This window comes from Bos grunniens, chromosome 2 (genome assembly GCF_055505025.1).
Source record: "Bos grunniens cultivar Pamir isolate PY7600 chromosome 2, Bosgru_T2T1.0, whole genome shotgun sequence".
Classification (NCBI taxonomy): Eukaryota; Metazoa; Chordata; class Mammalia; order Artiodactyla; family Bovidae; genus Bos; species Bos grunniens.
The window spans coordinates 787,190-803,394 of NC_141166.1; the positions used below are offsets into that span (position 1 = coordinate 787,190).

The 16,205-nt window shown below is 48.4% G+C and overlaps 1 long non-coding RNA gene and 1 other non-coding gene across 21 annotated transcripts in view; both read left to right on the top strand.

Moving 5' to 3' along the window:
- LOC147377204 (uncharacterized) overlaps positions 1 to 15,893 on the top strand; it is a 49,140-nt gene extending 33,247 nt beyond the window's left edge. For 3 of the 20 annotated variants that reach the window (XR_015136162.1, XR_015136137.1, XR_015136159.1), the window contains exons 3-7: positions 3,610 to 3,746; positions 5,089 to 5,314; positions 5,795 to 6,018; positions 6,348 to 6,433; positions 7,745 to 8,675. This is a non-coding gene — a long non-coding RNA (uncharacterized LOC147377204). Of the gene's footprint in view, positions 1 to 3,609; positions 3,747 to 5,088; positions 5,315 to 5,794; positions 6,019 to 6,347; positions 6,434 to 7,744; positions 8,676 to 10,204; positions 11,221 to 12,536; positions 12,718 to 12,890; positions 13,197 to 15,293 lie in introns of those variants that run through there. The other 17 variants (XR_015136156.1, XR_015136136.1, XR_015136155.1 and 14 more) reach the window with 13 other exon arrangements.
- On the top strand, positions 2,271 to 2,342 carry TRNAC-ACA (transfer RNA cysteine (anticodon ACA)). The gene has a single exon. It is a non-coding gene; the product is annotated as a tRNA-Cys (tRNA).
- Positions 15,894 to 16,205: the final 312 nt, after the last annotated feature.

Sequence of the window (16,205 nt, forward strand, 5' to 3'; positions counted from 1 at the left end):
CCTGGCCCAAATACAAACTCAGTTCAGTTCAGTCACTCAGTCGTGTCTGACTCTTTGTGACCCCATGGACTGCAGCACGCCAGGCCTCTCTGTCCATCACCGACTCCCGGAACTTGCTCAAATTCATGACCATTGAGTTGGTGATGCCATCCAACCATCTCATCCTCTGTCATCCCCTTCTCCTCCTGCCCTCAATCTCTCCCACCAACAGGGGCTTTTCACATCAGGTGGCCAAAGTATTGGAATTTCAGTTTCAGCATCAGTCCTTCCAATGAACACCCAGGACTGATCTCCTTTAGAATGGACTGGTTGGATCTCCTTGCAGTCCAGGGACTCTCAAGAGTCTTCTCCAACACCACAGTTCAAAAGCAATAATTCTTCAGTGCTCAGCTTTCTTTATAGTCCAACTCGACGTTCACTCTTGCCATCTCCTGTTTGACCACTTCCAATGTACCTTGATTCATGGACCTGACATTCCAGGTTCCTCTGCAATATTGCTCTTTACAGTATCGAACCTTGCTTCTAAGACCATTCCCATCCACAACTGGGTGTTGTTTTTGCTTTGGCTCCATCCCTTCATTCTTTCTGGAGTTATTTCTCCATTGATCTCCAGTAGCATATTGGGCACCTACCGACCTGGGGAGTTCATCTTTCAGTGTCCTATCTTTTTGCCTTTTCATGCTGTTCATGGCGTCCTCAAGGTAAGAATCCTGAGTGGTTTGCCATTCCCTTCTCCAGTGGACCACATTCTGTTAGACCTCTCCACCATGACCCGTCCATCTTGGGTGGCCCCACAGGGCATGGCTTAGTTTCATTGAGTTAGACAAGCTGTGGTCCATGTGATCACATTGGCTAGCCGTCTGTGATTGTGGTTTCCATCTGTCTGCCCTCTGGTGCCCTATCTCAGTGCCTGCCATCTTACTTGGGTTTCTCTTACCTTGGACGTGGGGTATCTCTTCACGGCAGCTCCAGCAAAGCACAGCCACTGCTCCTTACCTCGGATATGAGGTAGCTCCTCTCAGCTGCCGCCCCTGACCTTGGACATGAGGTAACTCCTCACAGCCACACTCCTGTGCTGTGGGGAACCCCAAAAATGGCCTCTGAAAGGCACACTAGCTTTTGCCCAAAGCAGTGAGAGAACTCAGAATCTCCTTACTTTCAGTCCTTCGGGGCCCTCAGTCGGAATCCGGGTCTCAGGGACCCATGCCGCATGTCTTCCTGTTGCCTCCCTGTCTCAGGTCCCCCTCTGTCTCTCTCCATCAGGTTTCCTAGACGACCCCTACTCGACCTTTCATGCCCACATGATCTCTTGGAGAGGATTCTGAGGTTCCCTTCGGTCCAGGTCTTTCTCCTATCTTCAAAAGCCTGAAGGATCAAAAGCTCTCCTAACATTCTGAAGATCCCCTTCTAACTATGCTTATCTCTCAGGTGGGGAGGGAACCAACTTCCCCCACCCCTGAACATCCTAAAGAATTCCCTTGTAACTACTCCTGTTTCTCAGGGTGGGGAAGGACCAAGATTCCCCCACTTCTGCAAATTCCCTTAACCCTTCAGATCCTTCTCATGGGACAAAGACCTCCCTTCCCACCAGAGGGACAGTCCATGATTTTTATCAGCTGATCTGCCCCTGATAGCAGAGTCAATTTGAGCACCATTTGGCCTATAATTTAGATATAAAACTATGACTACAGAAAGGAAAGGTGACTTTCTGACACAGGATGGCCATGATATTCTTTAGACTCTGGAGAAAATTGGTTAAACTGAAAAAAAATTTTCTTGGAAATTGCAGAACCAGTTCTTTTTGCATATGCAATTAAAAACAACAAGTTTGTTAAAAAGACTGCCTAGGGAAAAGCTTGAAGTTAACCCTTTTCGTGTCCCTGAAATACACAGCCCACTTTGCCTGAGACCTCAGCCTTGGGCAAATTAGAACTTCAAAAAAATGGGTGGGGGGAGGGGGTGGTCAAAGAGACATTTTAAATGTCAAGTGGAAAACTATGAGATTTCTGTCTGTCTGTCTCGATTTATCTGTCTCAGTGTGTGTCTTTTGTTGGTTTGTTTTAATAATATTGCCAAAATGGTAAATGAGTTCTAATTTAATTGGCCAAAGAAAAGTTGAAGAATAAACGTTCTTAAAGGAAGGGTTGGGGGGAGTGGGTGGTTTGTTTCACTTACCGGCTCTCTAGTTGTTCCACCACCACTTGTTGAAAAGACTGTCCTTTCGGGATGCTGGTTGAAAGCCAGCTGGCCATAGATTTGAGGGTCACATTTCCCTGGTAGCTCAGATGGTAAAGCATCTGCCTACAATGCAGGAGACCCAGGTTCAATCCCTGGGTTGGGAAGATCTCCTGGAGAAGGAAATGGTAACCCACTCCAGTATTCTTGCCTGGAAAATCCCATGGACAGAGAAGCCTGTTAGACTACAGTCCATGGGGTTGAAAAGAGTTGGACACAACTGAGCGACTTCACTTCACTTCACTTCAAAGAAAAATAAGTACTTACAAATCAGACAATTCTAAATACAAGAGAAATTAACCTAAAAGAATATCAGATTCACGTGAACTGGGAAATATTCAATATGAAATATCTAGTATTAATGTTTCTTTGCTAATCTAATATAGACATGTCTAAGAGTCGTTAACATTAAGCTTAATATTTTCATTGTGCCTAGGTTTATTATAAGTTAAATATTGTTATATTTTTATATCTGTTACAAGTTTGTCAACAAGGAAAGTACCTGTAGAAAAAAAAAAAGAAACTCGTAAAAAATGTAAATGAGATATAAACTATTAAGAATAATTATATTTTAGGAATGTCTGTCTAAAATAGTGTTTCCAGATTTGGGTAAGTTGAATTTCTGCTGCTGCTGCTAAGTCACTTCAGTCGTGTCCGACTCTATGTGACCCCATAGATGTCAGCCCACCAGGCTCCCCCGTCCCTGAGACTCTCCAGGCAAGAACACTGGAGTGGGTTGCCATTTCCTTCTCTAATGTATGAAAGTAAAAAGTGAAAGTGAAGTCACTCAGTCATGCCCAAATCTTAGTGACCCCGTGGACTGCAGCCCACCAGGCTCCTCCGCCCATGAGATTTTCAGGCAAGAGTACTGGAGTGGGGTGCCATTGCCTTCTCTGAGAATTGAGGTCTGGTGACCTCTAAATCTGTCTCCAAAAGACAGACCATCCAAGGAGAGACCTTGAATTACAGCTGTAGTCAGCTAATTGTAATGAGGTATGTTGGTTAAGTCCAAAGAGGGAGCAAGCGTGTCCTGGTGGCAGAGGGTAAAGGCTGTTTCTGTGTCCCCACTTCCTGCTGCCCAGGGGCCCAGACAGCTTATGTTCCCAGGATGTCATCTTTTGGCCCGGGTATCTGGAAGGAGTCCTGCCATTTGTTTCTCAAGGATGTACAGTCATGAACTTTCTTTATTCAATTGAAAATAAAAATCCTGCTAACTACTGAAGTGTCAGATGAGGTGAGGGTGAGACACGGCCCCTCAGCTCCTGGTCCCAGAAAGAGGGAAGAGAAGAAAGAGACCTTTGATGAACTCACATGCGGTGTGTTTCTTTTACTGCTCATTGAGGCATCATCACAGTTTGAGTTCCTTCCTCACAGACCTCACAGGCTGGAGAGGTAATCAAGCATGATCAGAGCCCTGGGGAGTTTCAGATGAGCCCAGATGCACCAAGAAGAAGGGGTGGCCATCAGCAAGTCTTCATGGAGTGGGCAACTTCTGAACTGGGTCTCTAAGGGTGAGTTAGTTATCTAGCTGAAGCTTGGCACTGGGTGCAAAGACAAACACAAGATGAGTGAATGAATGGGGCATCCCTCTAACACAGGAGGCAGCCCACCAAGACGGTAGCCTGAGATCACAGGCCCCCCTGGGGAACTGGGGGAAGGGGCTGCAGTGTGCTGCCGGCCTCAACCCTTGTGTGAACTCTGCTGCCACACTGGCCTGTTTCTACCTGCTCAGGGAAACCTTTCTGCCCTCTGCTCTGGCATAGCTCCTCTTTACGGGCAATGACCACACATGGTGTTCTGTGTGCGATTGCCCTCTGCTTGAGGGGAGTGGCTTGGTGCAGAGGTGAAGGTCAGTGTGCAGTCTGAGGCTGGAGAGAACAGTGGGGAGCCCTGCAGTGGTGGGATCACGGTGGGAGGTGCTTGGCTGTGACGAGGCAGATGCCACTCCTGGGACTTGAGGGCAGGGTGATTAGTGGCTACCCTTAAAGGGTGGACTCATTTGGGGCTGCATTGCCTTTGAGCAGTTTGGTGGATCTTCGGTTAGAAACATCTGGAAGGAATTACAGAGGATAAATATATGAGAGCATTTGGACCAGAATTCATGACCCAGGTGAGGTGAGGAGAAAGTGGAGTAAAAGGGGCCTCAGGACATGGTGGAAATTCATTGACCAAGGTCATCAAGGGGGAGACCTTCATGTCCATTCCACAGCCTCCTGGTTACTCCCAGAGTGCCGGGCCCAGGGAGACCACTCAATAAACAGGTGCTCACTTGATCCAAAATCACTGAAGCTTTCACTTTGACTCACCACAATATAATATGCTGAATTCAAGAAACTGGTGCCCAGGTTTATATTAATGAGCTAGAAAAGAGAAAGGAAAATAGACTCAAGAAAAATCAAAGAATCCACACTATTAAAACCCTGAACATGCTTTCCACTGTGGCCTCAGGGTCTTGGCACTTGCTGCTCTCCCAGCTCAGAACACTCTGCCATCCCCATTGATTACTCTCTAAATACATTCTGAAATTCACCTAAACTTCCTGATTTTATTTTTCCCCAAGATACATATTACCATTGGACTTTGCATACATTTTATTTTTTCTGTCTCTGAGCCTGTTAGTTTCATATAAGAATTGGGGTCTGCAGCCTCCTGCTTGACCTACAGCTGAGCCCGTGTCTGGAATGGGCCAGGAACAAAGTGGGCCTCCATGAATGTGCTCTGGGGAGGGAGCCCTCAGTGTGTAGTGGGGACAGCAGGTGTCATGAAGCACTGTTCCAGGCTGTGAATGAAGGGGTCAGAGGACAACCTGACGAAGGTCTTAACTCTCATTTTGCATCTGTCTTACATAATCAGGATTGAACATAAGGCCCACAGAAGGCAGCTGCTCTGACCTGGGGACAGCTGTACACACAGAAACCCGCAGCTCCTGTGCTGAGATCAAGAAGGATGGATGTCAGGCTCTCACCAGGAGCTCTCCTTCTCCACCATCTCATTTCTCTCTAAGAAACCTACACTCAGGACTGGTGAGTCCTGTCCAAGGCCACAGAAGCCGAGCCCAGGACCAACGACACTTCTGAAGGTAACTCAGCCCTTTGTAACCATTGCCAAAACCCCGAATCATCACTAACAAGCTTCCTGACTCCCAATTAGGCAAAGATGCCCACTCCAGTAAACACCCCATAGCACCCTAATCAATCACCCGATGCCAGCCCTACAGCAGGAATTTTCTTTGTCTTGAGGCCATAAAAATTGGTTATTAAACCCACAAAAACTGCCAAATCTCCCTGGTCTGCCAGGAGGTCAGCCCACTGTGCTGGCAGTGCCCACATTATCTCTTTGTTTGTAATCAACCCACTGCCTTCTGAAATGCTGTGCCTGGAGATTCCTTTCCAGCCCACGCTCAGACTGCCTCAACAAGGATGGCAAACAAACCCTCCATTTGGTGGGTAGGTTCTGACCGGTCCATACTTCCAGCTCAGAAAAGACTTGGCCTGTGCTTTGCAACTTAGAAACCCCTGCCCTCCACACTGGACCCACTCGAGTCTCACCTGCCCCACAGCCACCCCACTTCCAGAGGCATTTGCAGTCTTTGTTCAGTGGGTGAGAACCCAGAGGGCAGGCGCTGAGGCTCCTCCAGCTGCCAAGATCCCCCCACACCTCCGTGAGGAGTCCTGAGCCTCTGAGGGGATGGGGCCCCCTCCGTGGGTCTCCCTGGGCTGTGACAGAACCTCCTTCCTCCTGGACCGGCACAAGGATGACTTGTCCATACCCGTGAGGGGTCAGGTAGGAGTGCAGAGCGGCCCCGAGGGTCTAACGCCCTGGGATCCTGGGGGTGGAAGCGGTGAGGGAAGGGGCCAGCAGGGTGGCTCACCCAGCGTGAGGGCCGGGACGCCAGGCTGCTTCCAAGTGGCCACACCAGCCACAGACGCTGATGGGGACAAAGTGCTCCGTGTCTATGCGAGCCAGTCACTCAGCGAGTGCTCTCAGAACCAGCGTTTATGGTTAGAAAAAACACCTGTGCTGATTGGCACAGGAGAAGGGATTGGCAACAGGAGAAGGGATGACTGTGACCCGGGAAACTCTCACCTAACCTTCAGGAAACACTCTGACAGGGTCTCTGAAGATGCAAAAAAAAAAAAAAAAAAAAAGTCTGCTTTGGTTAAGAAGACATGGGAGGAATTGAACATTGGCTGCAAAGGTACATTTTTGAAAAAGTAGAAAACAGCATTATTTCTAAATTAAAAGCCTATGTTTAGAACAAGATTACTTATGACTAATTGTATAATGCAGGCATTGGTGAAAACAAAAGCTATGTTATAAGCTGTTTTAACATCAATTTGTATTTTCCTAAATTTCACATTAGTCTAAAGTTGGGTGTCACTGTTTGGGAGGTGCTAGTTCTCCGCCAGTGTGCTTCACTCTTTAGGAGAAGTGATAACACCTGTTTACACAGGTGTGTGGCATGGAGCACAGGTGGCTGAGGCCCCTGGGCTGTGGAGACAGAAGGAAGGGGGTTGGCCAGGGAGGATGGGTCCTGCCCTCGGGCTTCTGCTTTGCCCACTCAGGGTCCCCTGGTTCATTCTTGACCTACTAATGGGGGAGACAGACAAGAGGAGCCGTAGGGGGAGCTGTAGTCGGCGCCTTCCATGTACTCTCCATTTACACCTTGGGCATGGAGCACTCTCGAAGCTCTTCAGAGGTCTAGGCTCTTCTGATGTCTCTGGTCTTCACTAGTCTTCTTGTTAAGGTATCTGTGTGCATACATGCTGTCGCTTCAGTCAGGTCTGACTGCAACGCTATGTACTATAGTCTGCCGTGCTCCTCTATCCACGGGGTTCTCCAGGCAAGAATACTGCAGTGGGAGCCACTCCTCTCTCCAGGACATCTTCTCCACCTGGGGATCAAGCCTGGGTCTCCTGCACTGCAGGCAGATTCTTTACCATCTGAACCATCAGGGAAGTAATTACTTAATTCTAGTTATTTTCCTACAACACTATGTGGGTGTTGACCCCAAGTGTATCCCTGTGTTTTCCTTTCCCCTGTGATTTGATGCCTCTGCTGACACCTTGGTGCTCCCACTGGGTACCTTATTATTCTTCGCCCACACTGCCTGCCCCAGAGCCACCCCTGGCCAGAGACACTCTGTGAGTTAGCAGTGGAGTTCAATCAATGGCCTACCAGCAAATCTAATGAGAACCACCCATGAACTCATGATTTTCAGCCCGTTCCTGAAATGTGAATGGATGCAATTTGAAGGACAAACTCTCATACAGCAAGAGCTCTGGGAAGGGCGTGGGTAGAGGGAACATGGCAGACACGCCCATTTGGCTCCTAGGAGTCTGGTCACTTCTCTCCTAGGGTGATTGCACACTCAGTTTTGAACTGAGCACATGGCTGCCCGAGACTACAGACATTCCCAACATCCTCTGAAGCTGGGATGCTTATGAGACAAGCTCTCCTTCCAGGATGGAGGGAAAACAATTTGTGCAACTTGTTGACTATTTTCTAGGTGAAAGAACCTGGCTCTTCTTCTCCTGCTGTCTTGCTGCTGGGAACGTCAGCCTAGAAAGGAAGGCTCCATTCTGCTCCCTGTCCACCCTGGAGGGGGCAAACGCCCCTGGGATGACAGAACAGTATTCCTAGGATGGGAATGGAGCTTTCTGGGACAGCCCTGCCAGACCAACCCTGGGCTGCCTCCCTCCACATCTAAATGGGAGACGGATGCACACTTCTCCTGGCTGTAATTTTGTGGGGACTTTTTGTTTTTGTCCATAACCTTGACTGGCACATCAGGCTTTGAGGGGGGTTTCTGTGCAGCGGCCTTGTCAGGCTGCTCCAACGTGCAGTAGTCTGGTATTTTCAGCTCTCCTTTCTGTGGGAGGACAGCCAAGCTCAGCGCCAATCTGCTGTCTTCGCCAGCTGCATCTCTGAAAATCTATGTGGAAAATAGATGCTCCCAATTCAGTGAATCAGGACCTGATTCCTCTACCTTCCAGGGAAATGGACTTGTTCCTTTCCCCGCACCTTGCACCCTCCACTCTCTCCTAAACACATAACTTGCTTTGAAATGTGTGCTCTTTCCCTGATAATATGGGCAGTTTCTAACTGCACAGCCTCAAGGCACAGGCATCTCGTGGGGGTGTAACTGGATTATTGCAAGAAAGATGAGTTTCACTCTGGTAAGTCCCCTGCTAAACTGATGCATTGAAAACTTTAATTGGAAATATCACTAAAATCCATTTTCAGTATTAAGCTAAAATATGGGAAGTTGCTAAGTTTTGCCCTAAGCTCTCAGTTCAAGGAGACAGATATTTAGGACTTCCCAGGGCTTTGATCTTGTTTATGTAATTTCTTAGATGTCCTTCACCCTTATGGAACTTGCTAGTTTATAGAGGAAAAAACCCATATAGTGAAATATTAAACTGCTTGAGAACATTGTAGTAAGTTTTATAATTCATTTATTCATTTGTGCTTGTCTGAAAAGTGTCTTCTCTTTCAGGGCTAGTTTAAAATATAATTTGTTAAAAATGTCCTTCAGGTAAATGTGAGCCTTAGAAGAGGTGGGGGGTGGGGATGAGAGTTGACTCCGGCCAAGCTGTTCTGGGTGATTCTCTATTAAATAGTGACAGTCTCACCCACAGATGACTGATGTCTCCAGCATCACAAGACAGGGCTGGTCTTTTTGGATGAAGCTCACAACCACATCCTTACAGGTCACTGATTCCTGAGAACAAAGTGGGTGTTCCACATCAGGTGGTACTGTTGCAGGAAGGGGGACCCTTCCAGGGCCCGAAACTGGGCTCCTGTCGAACACTCGGAAGTGAATTGTCTGAGGAGACACATGTCTGACAAAGCCAGAGATTTTATTGGGAAAGGGCACCCACATGGAGAGCAGTAGGGTAAGGGAACCCAGAACAGCTCTGCCACACGGCTCACAGTCTCGGGTTTTACAGTGATGGGATTAGTTTTTGGGTTGTCTTTAGCCAATCATTCTGACTCAGAGTCCTTCCTGCTGGTGCACATCTAGGTTCAGCCAAGATGGATGCCAGAGAGAAGGATTCTGGCAGGTGGTCGGACCTGTGATGTCTCCTTTTGACCTTTCCCGAACTCTTCCAGCTGCTGGAGGCTTGTTAGTTCCCTGTTCCTTACCAGGACCTCCTGTCATAAAACAACTCATGCAAATGGTTACTGTGGTGCCTGGCCAGGGTGGGCGGTTTCAGTCAGCATGCTTCCCCTCACAGTTCCACTGTGGTTTTATAGATCAGGCCATAGCATCCTACATCCCCTGGGTCAAATTCTACCACAACCTGTGCTGGTTGGACCTAAAAGCTGAGAATGATTTTTATTATTTTAAATGTTATAAAGTTTTGTGAGACATATGAATTATATGGCTGTCAAATTTCAGTGTCTATAAAGATATCTAAGACTGCTTTCCTGCTGCAATAACAGAATTGGGTAGATGCAGCAGAGGTCATATGACAGTCTAAAATATCTACTATCTGCCCTTTAGAAAAACTTGCCAGCTCTGGCTCAGGAAAGTAGTATTTTAATTACTGTATGCTGGAGTTTTACTTGAAGAAAAGTAAAGTTTTATTAAATTTTGCCCCATGAAATAAATCTTTTTTAAGTAATGTAAAACTGGCCATGTTACTCTCAGTAATCTCAGAATAAACACAAGGACAGCAAATATTTATTAATAATTGAAAATTTGTTATAGAATCAGGTCATTTAGATGATCTTCTGCATGACACATTGACGCGGTTGATTCCAGAGTTGCATTTTCCCTTAGGATCAGGTGGATTCTATAGTCTCTCCATGTGTGTGTGTGTGTGTGTGTGTGTGGCTTGAATGATTGCATGCTTCTTTATTCTTGCCTCCCTGGTGCTGCTTAGAGACCCTGGATATTTTATGGAAGCAATGGCCACAGCACGCTAAGAGGCCTAACCCTGTCTCTGTCTTGTGTCTTCAGGAGCTGAGTGCATACCAAATGTGCATGAAAGGTCCAGATGTGAAAGCTCAGGCGTCCCATTGACTCACACCTCCTATGTAAAGGGAACGGCCTTCTTCTACCCTCATGGGGATAATTGGGGCCAGATGTGAGGACAAAGTGTGCGATGAGTCCAGGTGCAAAAAGTCAGTCATCCCCTTGCTTCATACCTGCGGTGCAAAGGGAAAATCCTTCCTTTGGGAAACAGCTCAGAGCTCATAGAGACAAGGGCTGCCCCCAGCAGAGTGGGGCCAGTAGCCTCTGGTGGGGAAGACTGGGGTGATGACTGACTGGCTGGCACTCCCAGGATGAGGCAAGAGGCTGAGGAGCCCAAGTCTGCAGAGCCAAGGTCATACCAACCCCTCCTTGGATCTGCGTCTGTCTGAGTGGAGCAGTGACTTTAAGGGGCTAGGATGCCAGCTGCCTGCCTGGAGGTTACAGGAGAAGGAGGGGGCAGAAAAGCAGGCGGTGTGGCTCGTCTTGGTTTCTGAAGACACTTCTTTCTGGCACCAGGTGCCAAGCTATGCGAAAGATTGTATTCTTTTTATAAAGCCGCTTTAGCTGTTCTAATTCATTTGCCTTTCCATCTTAGTTCGTTTAAAAGATAAATGTACAAATGTATATATATTTTTTTCTTTTAGCACCAGTGGAAATCCTATAACTTGGCTATTTTATCCAACAATTCATCATACAGATCTTTCCAAGTCAGTACCGATACAAATTTCCTTCCCAGATCCCTCTTAATGGCTGTTTTCTGAGTGTTCTGTTTTTATACTGAGTGATACTAATATCAGTAATCTTAGTACACAAGTATTTGCACAAATGTTCCTCCCACGCTGAGTTGTTATCTTGGACCTTCCGTGTGGAATATGAAAAGGTGATCTATGGCTGTTTATCATTCATTTCTTTGATGGCTTCTGAAGAGACTGTTTTAAAACAAATGTTGTATCATGATTCCACTCTTTCTATTCCACAGAATAAAAAGCATTCATACATGATTTTACCCAGTCCTTTCATGGTTTCAGTTTTACAGTCCACACAGTCTCACTAAATTCCTAAGTCTCACTAAATTCCTAAGTCCGCCCGGGAGCAGGGCCTGCCCTCTGGGCCGCCTGGGGCCCAGCCTAGGGAATCGCTGAGGAGCGCGCCTTCTCCCGCAGCTGCCCGGGGAGGTCTTCCCAGCTCCCGCCCTCCCGTCTGGTGTCTGGGTCTCCGCGCCCTGCCGGGCCGGGAGCCGGCTCCCAGGCGGACGCGCGGGACAAGCGGGGCGTCAGGGCGGCCCGGCGGTCGGGGTCCGCCCGGGGCCGTGTGCGCCGCCCGTCGGGAGCCACCCAGCGGACGCCGTGAGCCGGTCCCTTCCCGGGGAACGTTGGCGACTCCCGCGAAGGTTCGGCCGCCGAGCCCGGGGCAGAGCTCCAGAGGCCGATGGTGACAGCGGCAACGCTCCCGGTGCCATGAGACCCGGGAGGAGCCTGCTGTCTCCGGAGATTCGGGCTGCAGGTCCGCGGCCTGGGCGGGCGGCGGCGGTCGGTGTCACTGCCCGGCCGGGTGGACCAGCGCGCCGCGGGGCCCCTTCTGCCCGCGGGCACCGCCGGGGCAGCTGAGCGCGAGCAGGAAAGGTCACGGCGCCGGCGTCCGCGGGGTTACACATTCTCCATGTTTCCCACGCGCCCGGAGGTGCGGACCACACGGATGCACGCAGACATGTCCAGTCTTCCCAGCCTCCCCCATGGACCCCGATAGTCCCGATTCACAAACGTGTGTCCTCTCCCCGGAGACGGCCGGCCCTGGTGTCCAGAACAGGAGGCACCGGCAGGGACCACGGGCCGTCCGTCCTCCTCCCCAAAGTGCGCCGGAAGCGCTTCCTTGCCTCCTTGGGGGAACGGTCGTCCCGCTGCCTTCACGGTCGTCCCCCAGGCGGCCACGGTTCCCGGTGACGTGCTCAGGACTCCGCAGACGGGTTTCCTGCAGGTCGGGCTGCATCTATTCCAGGGGCGCCAGGAGTCCCTTCTATTCTCCTCGGGCTCAGAAGTGGAAAGGATGGTGTCCGTGTGGAGGCGCTGTGTTTCCCGGGTATGAGACACGGATACATCTGTGTGAGGATCACAAAGCTGACATTGGTGGCTGCTGTGGCGAGGTCGACCAGATGGCCCGACAGGTTGTTGGGGATTTTTGTTAATATTTGTATTGTAATTAGGTATTCAATGAGAAATCTTGAAATTAATTATAATGAAAATTAACATTATCATTGTTACTCAACAATAACGTAATTATTACCTTTGTTTGCAGTTAATTTAAGAAACACTGTTTCAAGTTTATCCACAGAGTATCCAATTGAAGACGACCAGAGAAGGATGTTGAAATGAAGAACTTTCTTAACACACTGAGAAGTTGGGGAACCTCTCCTTCCAGTCACAAGGTCCTGCCCTGCAGCAACCGACCTGGAAAACCAGACCCCAGCCCCTGCAGCAATGGGCTCTAGGATTCAGTGCGTGGTCAGTGACTGCCACCTTTCTTATTTTCCTTCCTTTCAATTTAGTACCAAATGGGGAAAACCAAATCTGTCATTTTAGCTGTCACCTGGGACGGCCCTCTTCCTGCCAGCCTGCCTCTGGCTTCCCCATATTACACGCTCTGAGCAGGACACGCTTTCCCTCTTTCCCACCAGAGCATGTCCCCACTCCTCTGTGTGCCCTGAGTCTCAGCCTAGGCGAGTGGTGGTGGCTGACTCCTTGCTCTGGAGACAAATTCTGAAGAAACAGTGAAGGATCGGGAAAATATCCTGGAGTAGGAAATGGCCACCCACTCCAGTATTCTTGCCTGGAAAATTCCATGAACAGAGGAGCCTGGCTATCTGCAGGCCGTGGGGTCACAAAGAGTCAAACACGACTGAGCATGCACACACAGACACAGGCATGTTTGTGTATGTCTACAGAGCTTAGAGTGAGAACCAAATAAAGCACTGAGGATAATATGTGGGTTTTGTTATTTTTGAAAAAAAAATTCAAATTAATCATTTTAAGTTGAAATATATATCATATACCCAAAAATTCTCCTTTGAGCACTATATTTTAGTGATTGCCTATCTCCATAGTTGTGTAGCCATCATCACTATCTGATCCAGAAGATTTTATATTTTATCTCCCTACAAAGACACCTAGTGTTCCTTAATCAGTCACTTAAATTCCACATTCCTCACTCTTTCATCCTCATGGAATTGCCTATTCTGTGTATTTCAAGCACATGGCTTTGTACAACTGTGGCCATTTAGGTCCGGTTTCTTACACAGTGTCATGTTTTTGAAGCTTATTCATATTTTCATCATGTGATCCAATTTTTTGTTTGGCTTCAGAATTTTCCTAAGTTTTTAACACATACACACACACACACACAGACATGCTACAGTTTTTTTAATGTGGAAAATACACAGAGGTCCAATGTCGCCATTAGAACCATTTTATGCACACAGTTCCATGGCATAAAGTACTGCCTTCCTGTAGGCACTCAACCTGCCCACCAACCCACAGCGGCCAGCAAGCACAGAGGATGGCAGCCCAACTGTGCTGCCCATTGTCAGAACCCCCACAGCACCCACCCAGGCCAAGGCTAAACAATAGGTCCACCTCCCAATGGCCAAAGAAGAGACCAAGGGTGGCCAAGGGTGAGAGAGAGGAAAGGAGAGACAAGCGGGAAAGTCCACAGCACCTGGTCTTTCCAGGTGGTCTTGAAACCAAGTACTAATGAGGCTCGACCTTGCTTTAGCTTCTGAGCTCAGAAATTACCAGGGGCCTTCATGGTGGTATGGCCCTAGATGATGGCAGCCCCGACCAGGCACCCCAATACCCTGTGCTGTGGGGCCCTGCCATGCCAGCCTCACCAGCCCCTGTCAGAGCCCTGGGGTGCCCAGCATCTGTGGGCAAACCGCTCCTGACACATCCTTCAGCCCTGTGGAGGCCCAGCCATCAAGCTGTGACTTGGAGTTCCCAGGAGATGGTTATCACTCAGGGTATGTGGCCAGTGGCAATAGGGCCTGACCCTCTGGAAGTGAGTGGAGAAAAGCCCAGTGCTCTAATTCAATGCTGTCCTGGCACCAACTGCGTGTCTCTCACTGACATCTTCACTGCTTCATCCAGATATTGCACGTACCACTCGTGTTCCGGCTGGGGTTCTAGGGGCAGCCTTCACGGGGCTGCAGCCTTTCAGTGACCAATCCCAAGTGCCGATGCCTCTGGCTCTGGGCCTCACACAGGTAGTGCCGCTGTCAATGCTTAGGGATAAAAACAGCAGATCTAAGACGCTGAAGACTCGTCCTAGGTCTGGCAAACAGCTCAGAACTGAGGTCTGGTGGCCTTAATGCTGTGACCTAAGACCACACCATCTGCCAGCAGACATGTCAATCTCCAGATAATCAGGGTCAGATTGATTAAGTATAAAGAGGGACAGGTTTGTCATGTTGGGAGGAGGGAGGTGGAAACAACACCCCTCTGCCTTTGTCTCCCTCCTTCCAGCTGTCCAGGGGCCCAGCCACCTCCTCAATATCCTGTGTTCATGTAGTGTTCTGTTTTGACTCAGACAACATGGAGGGTCCCTGCCCCTCAAGTAGTGATTTTCTCAGTTTTGAGGGGTACAGTCATGAAATGTCTTCCAGTGTAAAAATAAAGAAAAGATAAAACTCACCCAGACCACTGGAGTTCCTTATGAGGTGAGGGTGATATAAGGTCCCTTGAACTTCTGTTCTGGAAAGAGGGAGGGAGAAAGAAGAAAAAGCTGATCTTCAGTGAATGCAACCTTCGCATGGACTCTGTGTAGTCATTTTATCTGTACAGTTATTCAGTCACCATAACATTTACTCAAGGTCTTTTCTCTTTCTGGCCTGATGTTCTCATCAAGCTCACAGGCTGAAGAGGTGCTCAAAGTGAGACAGTCAATTCGTAGGCAGGTTGATAAGAAGTCCGGGGAAGCCAAGGAGAGAGGCGTCTGGAGTTCTCAAGGAGGAGGAAAGGACAAACATCTTTTTTTCTCTACATTCCTTAGTCTTAGTCACTTAAAACATTTTTCTTTCTTTCTTTAGGCCCAGAACTAATGATTACACAACTCAGTTTAAACTCTGTGAAAGAAAGTGAAGTTGCTCAGTCATGCCTGACTCTTTGCAACCCCATGGACTGTAGCCTACCAGCCTCCTTTGTCCATGGGGTTTTCCAGGCAAGAGTACTGGAGGGCATTGCCATTTCCTTCTCCAGGGGATCTTTCCAAGCCAGGGATCCAGCCCAGGTCTTCCACATTGTAGGGAGATGCCTTACCATCTGAGCCACTTAAACTCTGTACTAGGGATCATATAACAACCATGTATCCTGCTTGAGGACAGTTTCTCCTTCCTGAGAACCTTCCGATTAATCCTGATATCTTAGAATGTATATTATGGGAATGGGTCTGGTAGGATCTTTCTGTTAAATTCTAATCCTGTTATCCTAAAATGTTAATTGTGGGAGTGGGTCTGGTAAAACTTTCACAAACTTGAGACATTCTTTTGATTTAATGTAGTAACTAATTTAAAAAGTATATACCTCCCTTGCTAACACTAGCAAGGGGGGCACTCTCCACCCCCTTCTGCTGTCCATGTCAGAAGCTTTCTCTGACCTTTTTCCACTGTAATAAAACTCTGCTACACAAACGCTCTTGTGTGATCAATCCTGGTCCCTGGTCCTAAAGCTGAATCTTCTTCGGAGATCCTGAATTCAACATTGTTCACAGTAAGCTCGATTGAATCTATAACAATCTCTTAAAAGCCAAATATAATCTTAAAATAAGCTATGCTGCTGCTAAGTCCCTTCAGTCATGTCGGACTCTGTGCGACTCCATAGACGGCAGCCCACCAGGCTCCCCCATCCCTGGGATTCTCCAGGCAAGAACACTGGAGTGGGTTGCCATTTCCTTCTCCAATGCATGAAAATGAAAAGTGAAAGTGAACTCGCTCAGTCGTGTC